At 49.9% G+C, this 14,651-nt stretch overlaps 21 non-coding genes across 21 annotated transcripts; all 21 read right to left on the bottom strand.

Annotated features, from left to right (window-relative positions):
• Positions 1 to 653: 653 nt before the first annotated feature.
• On the bottom strand, positions 654 to 724 carry trnag-gcc (transfer RNA glycine (anticodon GCC)). Its single transcript has one exon. It is a non-coding gene; the product is annotated as a tRNA-Gly (tRNA).
• Positions 725 to 1,239: 515 nt separating this feature from the next.
• On the bottom strand, positions 1,240 to 1,313 carry trnai-aau (transfer RNA isoleucine (anticodon AAU)). Its single transcript has one exon. It is a non-coding gene; the product is annotated as a tRNA-Ile (tRNA).
• A 97-nt stretch (positions 1,314 to 1,410) lies between these two features.
• trnaq-cug (transfer RNA glutamine (anticodon CUG)) lies at positions 1,411 to 1,482 on the bottom strand. Its single transcript has one exon. It is a non-coding gene; the product is annotated as a tRNA-Gln (tRNA).
• Positions 1,483 to 2,631: 1,149 nt separating this feature from the next.
• On the bottom strand, positions 2,632 to 2,705 carry trnai-aau (transfer RNA isoleucine (anticodon AAU)). Its single transcript has one exon. It is a non-coding gene; the product is annotated as a tRNA-Ile (tRNA).
• A 224-nt stretch (positions 2,706 to 2,929) lies between these two features.
• trnaf-gaa (transfer RNA phenylalanine (anticodon GAA)) lies at positions 2,930 to 3,002 on the bottom strand. The gene has a single exon. It is a non-coding gene; the product is annotated as a tRNA-Phe (tRNA).
• Positions 3,003 to 4,023: 1,021 nt separating this feature from the next.
• trnai-aau (transfer RNA isoleucine (anticodon AAU)) lies at positions 4,024 to 4,097 on the bottom strand. The gene has a single exon. It is a non-coding gene; the product is annotated as a tRNA-Ile (tRNA).
• Positions 4,098 to 4,194: 97 nt separating this feature from the next.
• On the bottom strand, positions 4,195 to 4,266 carry trnaq-cug (transfer RNA glutamine (anticodon CUG)). Its single transcript has one exon. It is a non-coding gene; the product is annotated as a tRNA-Gln (tRNA).
• Positions 4,267 to 4,321: 55 nt separating this feature from the next.
• On the bottom strand, positions 4,322 to 4,394 carry trnaf-gaa (transfer RNA phenylalanine (anticodon GAA)). Its single transcript has one exon. It is a non-coding gene; the product is annotated as a tRNA-Phe (tRNA).
• Positions 4,395 to 5,415: 1,021 nt separating this feature from the next.
• On the bottom strand, positions 5,416 to 5,489 carry trnai-aau (transfer RNA isoleucine (anticodon AAU)). Its single transcript has one exon. It is a non-coding gene; the product is annotated as a tRNA-Ile (tRNA).
• Positions 5,490 to 5,713: 224 nt separating this feature from the next.
• Positions 5,714 to 5,786, bottom strand: trnaf-gaa (transfer RNA phenylalanine (anticodon GAA)). The gene has a single exon. It is a non-coding gene; the product is annotated as a tRNA-Phe (tRNA).
• A 1,021-nt stretch (positions 5,787 to 6,807) lies between these two features.
• trnai-aau (transfer RNA isoleucine (anticodon AAU)) lies at positions 6,808 to 6,881 on the bottom strand. Its single transcript has one exon. It is a non-coding gene; the product is annotated as a tRNA-Ile (tRNA).
• A 97-nt stretch (positions 6,882 to 6,978) lies between these two features.
• Positions 6,979 to 7,050, bottom strand: trnaq-cug (transfer RNA glutamine (anticodon CUG)). The gene has a single exon. It is a non-coding gene; the product is annotated as a tRNA-Gln (tRNA).
• A 55-nt stretch (positions 7,051 to 7,105) lies between these two features.
• On the bottom strand, positions 7,106 to 7,178 carry trnaf-gaa (transfer RNA phenylalanine (anticodon GAA)). Its single transcript has one exon. It is a non-coding gene; the product is annotated as a tRNA-Phe (tRNA).
• A 1,021-nt stretch (positions 7,179 to 8,199) lies between these two features.
• Positions 8,200 to 8,273, bottom strand: trnai-aau (transfer RNA isoleucine (anticodon AAU)). The gene has a single exon. It is a non-coding gene; the product is annotated as a tRNA-Ile (tRNA).
• A 725-nt stretch (positions 8,274 to 8,998) lies between these two features.
• Positions 8,999 to 9,069, bottom strand: trnag-gcc (transfer RNA glycine (anticodon GCC)). Its single transcript has one exon. It is a non-coding gene; the product is annotated as a tRNA-Gly (tRNA).
• A 515-nt stretch (positions 9,070 to 9,584) lies between these two features.
• Positions 9,585 to 9,658, bottom strand: trnai-aau (transfer RNA isoleucine (anticodon AAU)). The gene has a single exon. It is a non-coding gene; the product is annotated as a tRNA-Ile (tRNA).
• A 1,318-nt stretch (positions 9,659 to 10,976) lies between these two features.
• trnai-aau (transfer RNA isoleucine (anticodon AAU)) lies at positions 10,977 to 11,050 on the bottom strand. The gene has a single exon. It is a non-coding gene; the product is annotated as a tRNA-Ile (tRNA).
• Positions 11,051 to 11,274: 224 nt separating this feature from the next.
• trnaf-gaa (transfer RNA phenylalanine (anticodon GAA)) lies at positions 11,275 to 11,347 on the bottom strand. The gene has a single exon. It is a non-coding gene; the product is annotated as a tRNA-Phe (tRNA).
• A 1,021-nt stretch (positions 11,348 to 12,368) lies between these two features.
• On the bottom strand, positions 12,369 to 12,442 carry trnai-aau (transfer RNA isoleucine (anticodon AAU)). Its single transcript has one exon. It is a non-coding gene; the product is annotated as a tRNA-Ile (tRNA).
• A 97-nt stretch (positions 12,443 to 12,539) lies between these two features.
• trnaq-cug (transfer RNA glutamine (anticodon CUG)) lies at positions 12,540 to 12,611 on the bottom strand. Its single transcript has one exon. It is a non-coding gene; the product is annotated as a tRNA-Gln (tRNA).
• A 1,149-nt stretch (positions 12,612 to 13,760) lies between these two features.
• Positions 13,761 to 13,834, bottom strand: trnai-aau (transfer RNA isoleucine (anticodon AAU)). The gene has a single exon. It is a non-coding gene; the product is annotated as a tRNA-Ile (tRNA).
• Positions 13,835 to 14,651: the final 817 nt, after the last annotated feature.

Raw genomic sequence — 14,651 nt, 5'->3', positions numbered from 1 at the left:
TGGGGCGCAAAACTGAGCCCATGACAGGTCCCACCGAGATTTGAACTCGGATCGCTGGATTCAGAGCGCTAACCATTACACCAGGGAACCAGCGGGTACATCGCAGCCCAAGGCGGAGACAAGCTCCAAGACTCACGTCACGTGCTGCCAGAACCCGGGATTGAACCAGGGACCTTTAGATCTTCAGTCTAACGCTCGCCCAACTGAGCTATTCCGGCACAACCATGAGCTCCACTCTTTCCGTTTTCTGCCTCTTTCTTTGGAGCCCATCTCCCCACCTGAGCCACATGCAGTGAATGTCAACCTGGAGCAGCAGCAAGCTATGAGAAGTGTCCGATTTTAAGCCATAGTACGGTACACGAGTCAGGTGAGAGGCTCTTCTCAAGCTAACACGAGACTGTTGCTCAACAAAGACAATATGTCAGACAGTGGAATGTGTGAGAAAGTGCACAGATGCAAGGATGGGCAAGAAGGCGGTCAGAAGTGTGAAGCTGAGATGCCTCTGTGTAGTTTTTAGCTAGGGGAACTGTAATGAGCCAGCCTCAGGGCTCCGCTTGCCAGGGGTTGAGCGGAAATGTGGAGTACCTGTCTTGAGATAAGACTGAATTAGCTGGAGTTCAGCGCTGAGTGTACAGTTATTAAAAGAGCCGCTTTGCATTGGCCGGGAATCGAACCCGGGCCTCCCGCGTGGCAGGCGAGAATTCTACCACTGAACCACCAATGCAAACACACGAGACTGGCTTTCCGCCAAAAGACCGGAAAAATTGCTAAAGCAAAAACGGAGTGATGACAGCTCATTTCACACAACTGTTAAGATCAACGGAGTATTTATAAATTGAAGTGCTTGAAGCACAAGAACTCTGGGACCTTCTAGTGGAAGTGCTGCTTCGGGATGCTTGACAACTCCGTCGACTTTTCCAATAAATGCCTCCAAAAAAGCTCGTTTCATCAGAAAGTTGTAAACAACACCAGAAGGCAGCATGGTTTTACAGTGCGGGTTGGATTTTTCTTCAAAAACTACTACGCTCTTTGAGCAAATTGTGTATGTTGACGTACACTTTGCCAGTCCAATTGCTGCAGAATTGTCAGCTAAGAGAAATGCGTGTATCCTCCATTTCTTTTTCTCACCACGACGCAGTTGAATCTGGCACGACTGTGTTCTTATCATCACGTCGGACACTTTCATTTTCCCTACCTCTGATCTCCAAGCACTCCGACCACCGGGAGAAAGAGAAAGCGTGGCCCGTATGGGGATCGAACCCATGACCTTGGCGTTATTAGCACCACGCTCTAACCAGCTGAGCTAACCGGCCAAGCGGCAGAAAAGGTCGGCTACACCACATGCAAAAAGTGCAAAAGAAACGTTTTTGGGCAAGAGTGCGCCTTGGGGCGCAAAACTGAGCCCATGACAGGTCCCACCGAGATTTGAACTCGGATCGCTGGATTCAGAGCCCAGAGTGCTAACCATTACACCATGGAACCAGCGGGTACATCGCAGCCCAAGGCGGAGACGAGCTCCAAGACTCACGTCACGTGCTGCCAGAACCCGGGATTGAACCAAGGACCTTTAGATCTTCAGTCTAACGCTCTGCCAACTGAGCTATTCCGGCACAACTGTGAGCTCCACTCTTGCCGTTTTCTGCCTCTTTCTTTGGAGCCCATCTCCCCACCTGAGCCACATGCAGTGAATGTCAACCTGGAGCAGCAGCAAGCTATGAGAAGTGTCCGATTTTAAGCCATAGTACGGTACACGAGTCAGGTGAGAGGCTCTTCTCAAGCTAACACGAGACTGTTGCTCAACAAAGACAATATGTCAGACAGTGGAATGTGTGAGAAAGTGCACAGATGCAAGGATGGGCAAGAAGGCGGTCAGAAGTGTGAAGCTGAGATGCCTCTGTGTAGTTTTTAGCTAGGGGAACTGTAATGAGCCAGCCTCAGGGCTCCGCTTGCCAGGGGTTGAGCGGAAATGTGGAGTACCTGTCTTGAGATAAGACTGAATTAGCTGGAGTTCAGCGCTGAGTGTACAGTTATTAAAAGAGCCGCTTTGCATTGGCCGGGAATCGAACCCGGGCCTCCCACGTGGCAGGCGAGAATTCTACCACTGAACCACCCATGCAAACACACGAGACCGGCTTTCTGCCGAAAGACCGGAAAAATTGCTAAAGCAAAAACGGAGAGATGACAGCTCATTTCACACAACTGTTAAGATCAACGGAGTATTTATAAATTGAAGTGCTTGAAGCACAAGAACTCTGGGAACTTCTAGTGCAAGTGCTGCTTCGGGATGCTTGACAACTCCGTCGACTTTTCCAATAAATGCCTCCAAAAAAGCTCGTTCCATCAGAAAGTTGTAAACAACACCAGAAGGCAGCATGGTTTTACAGTGCGGGTTGGATTTTTCTTCACGAACTACTACGCTCTTTGAGCAAATTGTGTATGTAGACGTACACTTTGCCAGTCCACTTGCTGCAGAATTGTCAGCTAAGAGAAATGCGTGTATCCTCCATTTCTTTTTCTCACCACGACGCAGGTGAATCTGGCACGACTGTGTTCTTATAATCACGTCGGACACTTTCATTTTCCCTACCTCTGATCTCCAAGCACTCCGACCACCGGGAGAAAGAGAAAGCGTGGCCCGTATGGGGATCGAACCCATGACCTTGGCGTTATTAGCACCACGCTCTAACCAGCTGAGCTAACCGGCCAAGCGGCAGAAAAGGTCGGCTACACCACATGCAAAAAGTGCAAAAGAAACGTTTTTGGGCAAGAGTGCGCCTTGGGGCGCAAAACTGAGCCCATGACAGGTCCCACCGAGATTTGAACTCGGATCACTGGATTCAGAGCCCAGAGTGCTAAGCATTACACCATGGAACCAGCGGGTACATCACAGCCCAAGGCGGAGACGAGCTCCCAGACTCACGTCACGTGCTGCCAGAACCCGGGATTGAACCAGGGACCTTTAGATCTTCAGTCTAACGCTCTCCCAACTGAGCTATTCCGGCACAACCGTGAGCGCCACTCTTGCCGTTTTCTGCCTCTTTCTTTGGAGCCCATCTCCCCACCTGAGCCACATGCAGTGAATGTCAACCTGGAGCAGCAGCAAGCTATGAGAAGTGTCCGATTTTAAGCCATAGTACGGTACACGAGTCAGGTGAGAGGCTCTTCTCAAGCTAACACGAGACTGTTGCTCAACAAAGACAATATGTCAGACAGTGGAATGTGTGAGAAAGTGCACAGATGCAAGGATGGGCAAGAAGGCGGTCAGAAGTGTGAAGCTGAGATGCCTCTGTGTAGTTTTTAGCTAGGGGAACTGTAATGAGCCAGCCTCAGGGCTCCGCTTGCCAGGGGTTGAGCGGAAATGTGGAGTACCTGTCTTGAGATAAGACTGAATTAGCTGGAGTTCAGCGCTGAGTGTACAGTTATTAAAAGAGCCGCTTTGCATTGGCCGGGAATCGAACCCGGGCCTCCCGCGTGGCAGGCGAGAATTCTACCACTGAACCACCCATGCAAACACACGAGACCGGCTTTCCGCGGAAAGACCGGAAAAATTGCTAAAGCAAAAACGGAGTGATGACAGCTCATTTCACACAACTGTTAAGATCAACGGAGTATTTATAAATTGAAGTGCTTGAAGCACAAGAACTCTGGGACCTTCTAGTGGAAGTGCTGCTTCGGGATGCTTGACAACTCCGTCGACTTTTCCAATAAATGCCTCCAAAAAAGCTTGTTCCATCAGAAACTTGTAAACAACACCAGAAGGCAGCATGGTTTTACAGTGCGGGTTGGATTTTTCTTCAAGAACTACTACGCTCTTTGAGCAAATTGTGTATGTAGACGTACACTTTGCCAGTCCACTTGCTGCAGAATTGTCAGCTAAGAGAAATGCGTGTATCCTCCATTTCTTTTTCTCACCACGACGCAGGTGAATCTGGCACGACTGTGTTCTTATAATCACGTCGGACACTTTCATTTTCCTTACCTCTGATCTCCAAGCACTCCGACCACCGGGAGAAAGACAAAGCGTGGCCCGTATGGGGATCGAACCCATGACCTTGGCGTTATTAGCACCACGCTCTAACCAGCTGAGCTAACCGGCCAAGCGGCAGAAAAGGTCGGCTACACCACATGCAAAAAGTGCAAAAGAAACGTTTTTGGGCAAGAGTGCGCCTTGGGGCGCAAAACTGAGCCCATGACAGGTCCCACCGAGATTTGAACTCGGATCGCTGGATTCAGAGCCCAGAGTGCTAACCATTACACCATGGAACCAGCGGGTACATCGCAGCCCAAGGCGGAGACGAGCTCCAAGACTCACGTCACGTGCTGCCAGAACCCGGGATTGAACCAGGGACCTTTAGATCTTCAGTCTAACGCTCTCCCAACTGAGCTATTCCGGCACAACCGTGAGCTCCACTCTTGCCGTTTTCTGCCTCTTTCTTTGGAGCCCATCTCCCCACCTGAGCCACATGCAGTGAATGTCAACCTGGAGCAGCAGCAAGCTATGAGAAGTGTCCGATTTTAAGCCATAGTACGGTACACGAGTCAGGTGAGAGGCTCTTCTCAAGCTAACATGAGACTGTTGCTCAACAAAGACAATATGTCAGACAGTGGAATGTGTGAGAAAGTGCACAGATGCAAGGATGGGCAAGAAGGCGGTCAGAAGTGTGAAGCTGAGATGCCTCTGTGTAGTTTTTAGCTAGGGGAACTGTAATGAGCCAGCCTCAAGGCTCCGCTTGCCAGGGGTTGAGCGGAAATGTGGAGTACCTGTCTTGAGATAAGACTGAATTAGCTGGAGTTCAGCGCTGAGTGTACAGTTATTAAAAGAGCCGCTTTGCATTGGCCGGGAATCGAACCCGGGCCTCCCGCGTGGCAGGCGAGAATTCTACCACTGAACCACCCATGCAAACACACGAGACCGGCTTTCCGCCGAAAGACCGGAAAAATTGCTAAAGCAAAAACGGAGTGATGACAGCTCATTTCACACAACTGTTAAGATCAACGGAGTATTTATAAATTGAAGTGCTTGAAGCACAAGAACTCTGGGACCTTCTAGTGGAAGTGCTGCTTCGGGATGCTTGACAACTCCGTCGACTTTTCCAATAAATGCCTCCAAAAAAGCTCGTTCCATCAGAAAGTTGTAAACAACACCAGAAGGCAGCATGGTTTTACAGTGCGGGTTGGATTTTTCTTCAAGAACTACTACGCTCTTTGAGCAAATTGTGTATGTAGACGTACACTTTGCCAGTCCACTTGCTGCAGAATTGTCAGCTAAGAGAAATGCGTGTATCCTCCATTTCTTTTTCTCACCACGACGCAGGTGAATCTGGCACGACTGTGTTCTTATAATCACGTCGGACACTTTCATTTTCCCTACCTCTGATCTCCAAGCACTCCGACCACCGGGAGAAAGAGAAAGCGTGGCCCGTATGGGGATCGAACCCATGACCTTGGCGTTATTAGCACCACGCTCTAACCAGCTGAGCTAACCGGCCAAGCGGCAGAAAAGGTCGGCTACACCACATGCAAAAAGTGCAAAAGAAACGTTTTTGGGCAAGAGTGCGCCTTGGGGCGCAAAACTGAGCCCATGACAGGTCCCACCGAGATTTGAACTCGGATCACTGGATTCAGAGCCCAGAGTGCTAAGCATTACACCATGGAACCAGCGGGTACATCACAGCCCAAGGCGGAGACGAGCTCCCAGACTCACGTCACGTGCTGCCAGAACCCGGGATTGAACCAGGGACCTTTAGATCTTCAGTCTAACGCTCTCCCAACTGAGCTATTCCGGCACAACCGTGAGCTCCACTCTTGCCGTTTTCTGCCTCTTTCTTTGGAGCCCATCTCCCCACCTGAGCCACATGCAGTGAATGTCAACCTGGAGCAGCAGCAAGCTATGAGAAGTGTCCGATTTTAAGCCATAGTACGGTACACGAGTCAGGTGAGAGGCTCTTCTCAAGCTAACACGAGACTGTTGCTCAACAAAGACAATATGTCAGACAGTGGAATGTGTGAGAAAGTGCACAGATGCAAGGATGGGCAAGAAGGCGGTCAGAAGTGTGAAGCTGAGATGCCTCTGTGTAGTTTTTAGCTAGGGGAACTGTAATGAGCCAGCCTCAGGGCTCCGCTTGCCAGGGGTTGAGCGGAAATGTGGAGTACCTGTCTTGAGATAAGACTGAATTAGCTGGAGTTCAGCGCTGAGTGTACAGTTATTAAAAGAGCCGCTTTGCATTGGCCGGGAATCGAACCCGGGCCTCCCGCGTGGCAGGCGAGAATTCTACCACTGAACCACCCATGCAAACACACGAGACCGGCTTTCCGCGGAAAGACCGGAAAAATTGCTAAAGCAAAAACGGAGTGATGACAGCTCATTTCACACAACTGTTAAGATCAACGGAGTATTTATAAATTGAAGTGCTTGAAGCACAAGAACTCTGGGACCTTCTAGTGGAAGTGCTGCTTCGGGATGCTTGACAACTCCGTCGACTTTTCCAATAAATGCCTCCAAAAAAGCTTGTTCCATCAGAAACTTGTAAACAACACCAGAAGGCAGCATGGTTTTACAGTGCGGGTTGGATTTTTCTTCAAGAACTACTACGCTCTTTGAGCAAATTGTGTATGTAGACGTACACTTTGCCAGTCCACTTGCTGCAGAATTGTCAGCTAAGAGAAATGCGTGTATCCTCCATTTCTTTTTCTCACCACGACGCAGGTGAATCTGGCACGACTGTGTTCTTATAATCACGTCGGACACTTTCATTTTCCTTACCTCTGATCTCCAAGCACTCCGACCACCGGGAGAAAGACAAAGCGTGGCCCGTATGGGGATCGAACCCATGACCTTGGCGTTATTAGCACCACGCTCTAACCAGCTGAGCTAACCGGCCAAGCGGCAGAAAAGGTCGGCTACACCACATGCAAAAAGTGCAAAAGAAACGTTTTTGGGCAAGAGTGCGCCTTGGGGCGCAAAACTGAGCCCATGACAGGTCCCACCGAGATTTGAACTCGGATCGCTGGATTCAGAGCCCAGAGTGCTAACCATTACACCATGGAACCAGCGGGTACATCGCAGCCCAAGGCGGAGACGAGCTCCAAGACTCACGTCACGTGCTGCCAGAACCCGGGATTGAACCAGGGACCTTTAGATCTTCAGTCTAACGCTCTCCCAACTGAGCTATTCCGGCACAACCGTGAGCTCCACTCTTGCCGTTTTCTGCCTCTTTCTTTGGAGCCCATCTCCCCACCTGAGCCACATGCAGTGAATGTCAACCTGGAGCAGCAGCAAGCTATGAGAAGTGTCCGATTTTAAGCCATAGTACGGTACACGAGTCAGGTGAGAGGCTCTTCTCAAGCTAACATGAGACTGTTGCTCAACAAAGACAATATGTCAGACAGTGGAATGTGTGAGAAAGTGCACAGATGCAAGGATGGGCAAGAAGGCGGTCAGAAGTGTGAAGCTGAGATGCCTCTGTGTAGTTTTTAGCTAGGGGAACTGTAATGAGCCAGCCTCAAGGCTCCGCTTGCCAGGGGTTGAGCGGAAATGTGGAGTACCTGTCTTGAGATAAGACTGAATTAGCTGGAGTTCAGCGCTGAGTGTACAGTTATTAAAAGAGCCGCTTTGCATTGGCCGGGAATCGAACCCGGGCCTCCCGCGTGGCAGGCGAGAATTCTACCACTGAACCACCCATGCAAACACACGAGACCGGCTTTCCGCCGAAAGACCGGAAAAATTGCTAAAGCAAAAACGGAGTGATGACAGCTCATTTCACACAACTGTTAAGATCAACGGAGTATTTATAAATTGAAGTGCTTGAAGCACAAGAACTCTGGGACCTTCTAGTGGAAGTGCTGCTTCGGGATGCTTGACAACTCCGTCGACTTTTCCAATAAATGCCTCCAAAAAAGCTCGTTCCATCAGAAAGTTGTAAACAACACCAGAAGGCAGCATGGTTTTACAGTGCGGGTTGGATTTTTCTTCAAGAACTACTACGCTCTTTGAGCAAATTGTGTATGTAGACGTACACTTTGCCAGTCCACTTGCTGCAGAATTGTCAGCTAAGAGAAATGCGTGTATCCTCCATTTCTTTTTCTCACCACGACGCAGGTGAATCTGGCACGACTGTGTTCTTATAATCACGTCGGACACTTTCATTTTCCTTACCTCTGATCTCCAAGCACTCTGACCACCGGGAGAAAGAGAAAGCGTGGCCCGTATGGGGATCGAACCCATGACCTTGGCGTTATTAGCACCACGCTCTAACCAGCTGAGCTAACCGGCCAAGCGGCAGAAAAGGTCGGCTACACCACATGCAAAAAGTGCAAAAGAAACGTTTTTGGGCAAGAGTGCGCCTTGGGGCGCAAAACTGAGCCCATGACAGGTCCCACCGAGATTTGAACTCGGATCGCTGGATTCAGAGCGCTAACCATTACACCAGGGAACCAGCGGGTACATCGCAGCCCAAGGCGGAGACAAGCTCCAAGACTCACGTCACGTGCTGCCAGAACCCGGGATTGATCCAGGGACCTTTAGATCTTCAGTCTAACGCTCGCCCAACTGAGCTATTCCGGCACAACCATGAGCTCCACTCTTTCCGTTTTCTGCCTCTTTCTTTGGAGCCCATCTCCCCACCTGAGCCACATGCAGTGAATGTCAACCTGGAGCAGCAGCAAGCTATGAGAAGTGTCCGATTTTAAGCCATAGTACGGTACACGAGTCAGGTGAGAGGCTCTTCTCAAGCTAACACGAGACTGTTGCTCAACAAAGACAATATGTCAGACAGTGGAATGTGTGAGAAAGTGCACAGATGCAAGGATGGGCAAGAAGGCGGTCAGAAGTGTGAAGCTGAGATGCCTCTGTGTAGTTTTTAGCTAGGGGAACTGTAATGAGCCAGCCTCAGGGCTCCGCTTGCCAGGGGTTGAGCAGAAATGTGGAGTACCTGTCTTGAGATAAGACTGAATTAGCTGGAGTTCAGCGCTGAGTGTACAGTTATTAAAAGAGCCGCTTTGCATTGGCCGGGAATCGAACCCGGGCCTCCCGCGTGGCAGGCGAGAATTCTACCACTGAACCACCAATGCAAACACACGAGACTGGCTTTCCGCCAAAAGACCGGAAAAATTGCTAAAGCAAAAACGGAGTGATGACAGCTCATTTCACACAACTGTTAAGATCAACGGAGTATTTATAAATTGAAGTGCTTGAAGCACAAGAACTCTGGGACCTTCTAGTGGAAGTGCTGCTTCGGGATGCTTGACAACTCCGTCGACTTTTCCAATAAATGCCTCCAAAAAAGCTCGTTTCATCAGAAAGTTGTAAACAACACCAGAAGGCAGCATGGTTTTACAGTGCGGGTTGGATTTTTCTTCAAAAACTACTACGCTCTTTGAGCAAATTGTGTATGTTGACGTACACTTTGCCAGTCCAATTGCTGCAGAATTGTCAGCTAAGAGAAATGCGTGTATCCTCCATTTCTTTTTCTCACCACGACGCAGTTGAATCTGGCACGACTGTGTTCTTATCATCACGTCGGACACTTCCATTTTCCCTACCTCTGATCTCCAAGCACTCCGACCACCGGGAGAAAGAGAAAGCGTGGCCCGTATGGGGATCGAACCCATGACCTTGGCGTTATTAGCACCACGCTCTAACCAGCTGAGCTAACCGGCCAAGCGGCAGAAAAGGTCCGCTACACCACATGCAAAAAGTGCAAAAGAAACGTTTTTGGGCAAGAGTGCGCCTTGGGGCGCAAAACTGAGCCCATGACAGGTCCCACCGAGATTTGAACTCGGATCGCTGGATTCAGAGCCCAGAGTGCTAGCCATTACACCATGGAACCAGCGGGTACATCGCAGCCCAAGGCGGAGACGAGCTCCAAGACTCACGTCACGTGCTGCCAGAACCCGGGATTGAACCAAGGACCTTTAGATCTTCAGTCTAACGCTCTGCCAACTGAGCTATTCCGGCACAACTGTGAGCTCCACTCTTGCCGTTTTCTGCCTCTTTCTTTGGAGCCCATCTCCCCACCTGAGCCACATGCAGTGAATGTCAACCTGGAGCAGCAGCAAGCTATGAGAAGTGTCCGATTTTAAGCCATAGTACGGTACACGAGTCAGGTGAGAGGCTCTTCTCAAGCTAACACGAGACTGTTGCTCAACAAAGACAATATGTCAGACAGTGGAATGTGTGAGAAAGTGCACAGATGCAAGGATGGGCAAGAAGGCGGTCAGAAGTGTGAAGCTGAGATGCCTCTGTGTAGTTTTTAGCTAGGGGAACTGTAATGAGCCAGCCTCAGGGCTCCGCTTGCCAGGGGTTGAGCGGAAATGTGGAGTACCTGTCTTGAGATAAGACTGAATTAGCTGGAGTTCAGCGCTGAGTGTACAGTTATTAAAAGAGCCGCTTTGCATTGGCCGGGAATCGAACCCGGGCCTCCCACGTGGCAGGCGAGAATTCTACCACTGAACCACCCATGCAAACACACGAGACCGGCTTTCTGCCGAAAGACCGGAAAAATTGCTAAAGCAAAAACGGAGAGATGACAGCTCATTTCACACAACTGTTAAGATCAACGGAGTATTTATAAATTGAAGTGCTTGAAGCACAAGAACTCTGGGAACTTCTAGTGCAAGTGCTGCTTCGGGATGCTTGACAACTCCGTCGACTTTTCCAATAAATGCCTCCAAAAAAGCTCGTTCCATCAGAAAGTTGTAAACAACACCAGAAGGCAGCATGGTTTTACAGTGCGGGTTGGATTTTTCTTCACGAACTACTACGCTCTTTGAGCAAATTGTGTATGTAGACGTACACTTTGCCAGTCCACTTGCTGCAGAATTGTCAGCTAAGAGAAATGCGTGTATCCTCCATTTCTTTTTCTCACCACGACGCAGGTGAATCTGGCACGACTGTGTTCTTATAATCACGTCGGACACTTTCATTTTCCCTACCTCTGATCTCCAAGCACTCCGACCACCGGGAGAAAGAGAAAGCGTGGCCCGTATGGGGATCGAACCCATGACCTTGGCGTTATTAGCACCACGCTCTAACCAGCTGAGCTAACCGGCCAAGCGGCAGAAAAGGTCGGCTACACCACATGCAAAAAGTGCAAAAGAAACGTTTTTGGGCAAGAGTGCGCCTTGGGGCGCAAAACTGAGCCCATGACAGGTCCCACCGAGATTTGAACTCGGATCGCTGGATTCAGAGCCCAGAGTGCTAAGCATTACACCATGGAACCAGCGGGTACATCACAGCCCAAGGCGGAGACGAGCTCCCAGACTCACGTCACGTGCTGCCAGAACCCGGGATTGAACCAGGGACCTTTAGATCTTCAGTCTAACGCTCTCCCAACTGAGCTATTCCGGCACAACCGTGAGCTCCACTCTTGCCGTTTTCTGCCTCTTTCTTTGGAGCCCATCTCCCCACCTGAGCCACATGCAGTGAATGTCAACCTGGAGCAGCAGCAAGCTATGAGAAGTGTCCGATTTTAAGCCATAGTACGGTACACGAGTCAGGTGAGAGGCTCTTCTCAAGCTAACACGAGACTGTTGCTCAACAAAGACAATATGTCAGACAGTGGAATGTGTGAGAAAGTGCACAGATGCAAGGATGGGCAAGAAGGCGGTCAGAAGTGTGAAGCTGAGATGCCTCTGTGTAGTTTTTAGCTAGGGGAACTGTAATGAGCCAGCCTCAGGGCTCCGCTTGCCAGGGGTTGAGCGGAAATGTGGAGTACCTGTCTTGAGATAAGACTGAATTAGCTGGAGTTCAGCGCTGAGTGTACAGTTATTAAAAGAGCCGCTTTGCATTGGCCGGGAATCGAACCCGGGCCTCCCGCGTGGCAGGCGAGAATTCTACCACTGAACCACCCATGCAAACACACGAGACCGGCTTTCCGCGGAAAGACCGGAAAAATTGCTAAAGCAAAAACGGAGTGATGACAGCTCATTTCACACAACTGTTAAGATCAACGGAGTATTTATAAATTGAAGTGCTTGAAGCACAAGAACTCTGGGACCTTCTAGTGGAAGTGTTGCTTCGGGATGCTTGACAACTCCGTCGACTTTTCCAATAAATGCCTCCAAAAAAGCTCGTTCCATCAGAAACTTGTAAACAACACCAGAAGGCAGCATGGTTTTACAGTGCGGGTTGGATTTTTCTTCAAGAACTACTACGCTCTTTGAGCAAATTGTGTATGTAGACGTACACTTTGCCAGTCCACTTGCTGCAGAATTGTCAGCTAAGAGAAATGCGTGTATCCTTCATTTCTTTTTCTCACCACGACGCAGGTGAATCTGGCACGACTGTGTTCTTATAATCACGTCGGACACTTTCATTTTCCTTACCTCTGATCTCCAAGCACTCCGACCACCGGGAGAAAGAGAAAGCGTGGCCCGTATGGGGATCGAACCCATGACCTTGGCGTTATTAGCACCACGCTCTAACCAGCTGAGCTAACCGGCCAAGCGGCAGAAAAGGTCGGCTACACCACATGCAAAAAGTGCAAAAGAAACGTTTTTGGGCAAGAGTGCGCCTTGGGGCGCAAAACTGAGCCCATGACAGGTCCCACCGAGATTTGAACTCGGATCGCTGGATTCAGAGCCCAGAGTGCTAACCATTACACCATGGAACCAGCGGGTACATCGCAGCCCAAGGCGGAGACGAGCTCCAAGACTCACGTCACGTGCTGCCAGAACCCGGGATTGAACCAGGGACTTTTAGATCTTCAGGCTAACGCTCTCCCAACTGAGCTATTCCGGCACAACCGTGAGCTCCACTCTTGCCGTTTTCTGCCTCTTTCTTTGGAGCCCATCTCCCCACCTGAGCCACATGCAGTGAATGTCAACCTGGAGCAGCAGCAAGCTATGAGAAGTGTCCGATTTTAAGCCATAGTACGGTACACGAGTCAGGTGAGAGGCTCTTCTCAAGCTAACACGAGACTGTTGCTCAACAAAGACAATATGTCAGACAGTGGAATGTGTGAGAAAGTGCACAGATGCAAGGATGGGCAAGAAGGCGGTCAGAAGTGTGAAGCTGAGATGCCTCTGTGTAGTTTTTAGCTAGGGGAACTGTAATGAGCCAGCCTCAGGGCTCCGCTTGCAAGGGGTTGAGCGGAAATGTGGAGTACCTGTCTTGAGATAAGACTGAATTAGCTGGAGTTCAGCGCTGAGTGTACAGTTATTAAAAGAGCCGCTTTGCATTGGCCGGGAATCGAACCCGGGCCTCCCACGTGGCAGGCGAGAATTTTACCACTGAACCACCCATGCAAACACACGAGACCGGCTTTCTGCCGAAAGACCGGAAAAATTGCTAAAGCAAAAACGGAGAGATGACAGCTCATTTCACACAACTGTTAAGATCAACGGAGTATTTATAAATTGAAGTGCTTGAAGCACAAGAACTCTGGGAACTTCTAGTGCAAGTGCTGCTTCGGGATGCTTGACAACTCCGTCGACTTTTCCAATAAATGCCTCCAAAAAAGCTCGTTCCATCAGAAAGTTGTAAACAACACCAGAAGGCAGCATGGTTTTACAGTGCGGGTTGGATTTTTCTTCACGAACTACTACGCTCTTTGAGCAAATTGTGTATGTAGACGTACACTTTGCCAGTCCACTTGCTGCAGAATTGTCAGCTAAGAGAAATGCGTGTATCCTCCATTTCTTTTTCTCACCACGACGCAGGTGAATCTGGCACGACTGTGTTCTTATAATCACGTCGGACACTTTCATTTTCCCTACCTCTGATCTCCAAGCACTCCGACCACCGGGAGAAAGAAAAAGCGTGGCCCGTATGGGGATCGAACCCATGACCTTGGCGTTATTAGCACCACGCTCTAACCAGCTGAGCTAACCGGCCAAGCGGCAGAAAAGGTCGGCTACACCACATGCAAAAAGTGCAAAAGAAACGTTTTTGGGCAAGAGTGTGCCTTGGGGCGCAAAACTGAGCCCATGACAGGTCCCACCGAGATTTGAACTCGGATCGCTGGATTCAGAGCCCAGAGAGCTAACCATTACACCATGGAACCAGCGGGTACATCGCAGCCCAAGGCGGAGACGAGCTCCAAGACTCACGTCACGTGCTGCCAGAACCCGGGATAGAACCAGGGACCTTTAGATCTTCAGTCTAACGTTCTCCCAACTGAGCTATTCCGGCACAACCGTGAGCGCCACTCTTGCCGTTTTCTGCCTCTTTCTTTGGAGCCCATCTCCCCACCTGAGCCACATGCAGTGAATGTCAACCTGGAGCAGCAGCAAGCTATGAGAAGTGTCCGATTTTAAGCCATAGTACGGTACACGAGTCAGGTGAGAGGCTCTTCTCAAGCTAACACGAGACTGTTGCTCAACAAAGACAATATGTCAGACAGTGGAATGTGTGAGAAAGTGCACAGATGCAAGGATGGGCAAGAAGGCGGTCAGAAGTGTGAAGCTGAGATGCCTCTGTGTAGTTTTTAGCTAGGGGAACTGTAATGAGCCAGCCTCAGGGCTCCGCTTGCCAGGGGTTGAGCGGAAATGTGGAGTACCTGTCTTGAGATAAGACTGAATTAGCTGGAGTTCAGCGCTGAGTGTACAGTTATTAAAAGAGCCGCTTTGCATTGGCCGGGAATCGAACCCGGGCCTCCCACGTGGCAGGCGAGAATTCTACCACTGAACCACCCATGCAAACACACGAGACC

The sequence above is a fragment of the Brienomyrus brachyistius genome, chromosome 16 (genome assembly GCF_023856365.1).
Source record: "Brienomyrus brachyistius isolate T26 chromosome 16, BBRACH_0.4, whole genome shotgun sequence".
In the NCBI taxonomy this organism is placed as follows: Eukaryota; Metazoa; Chordata; class Actinopteri; order Osteoglossiformes; family Mormyridae; genus Brienomyrus; species Brienomyrus brachyistius.
This window is presented reverse-complemented; position numbering and strand designations above follow the sequence as displayed.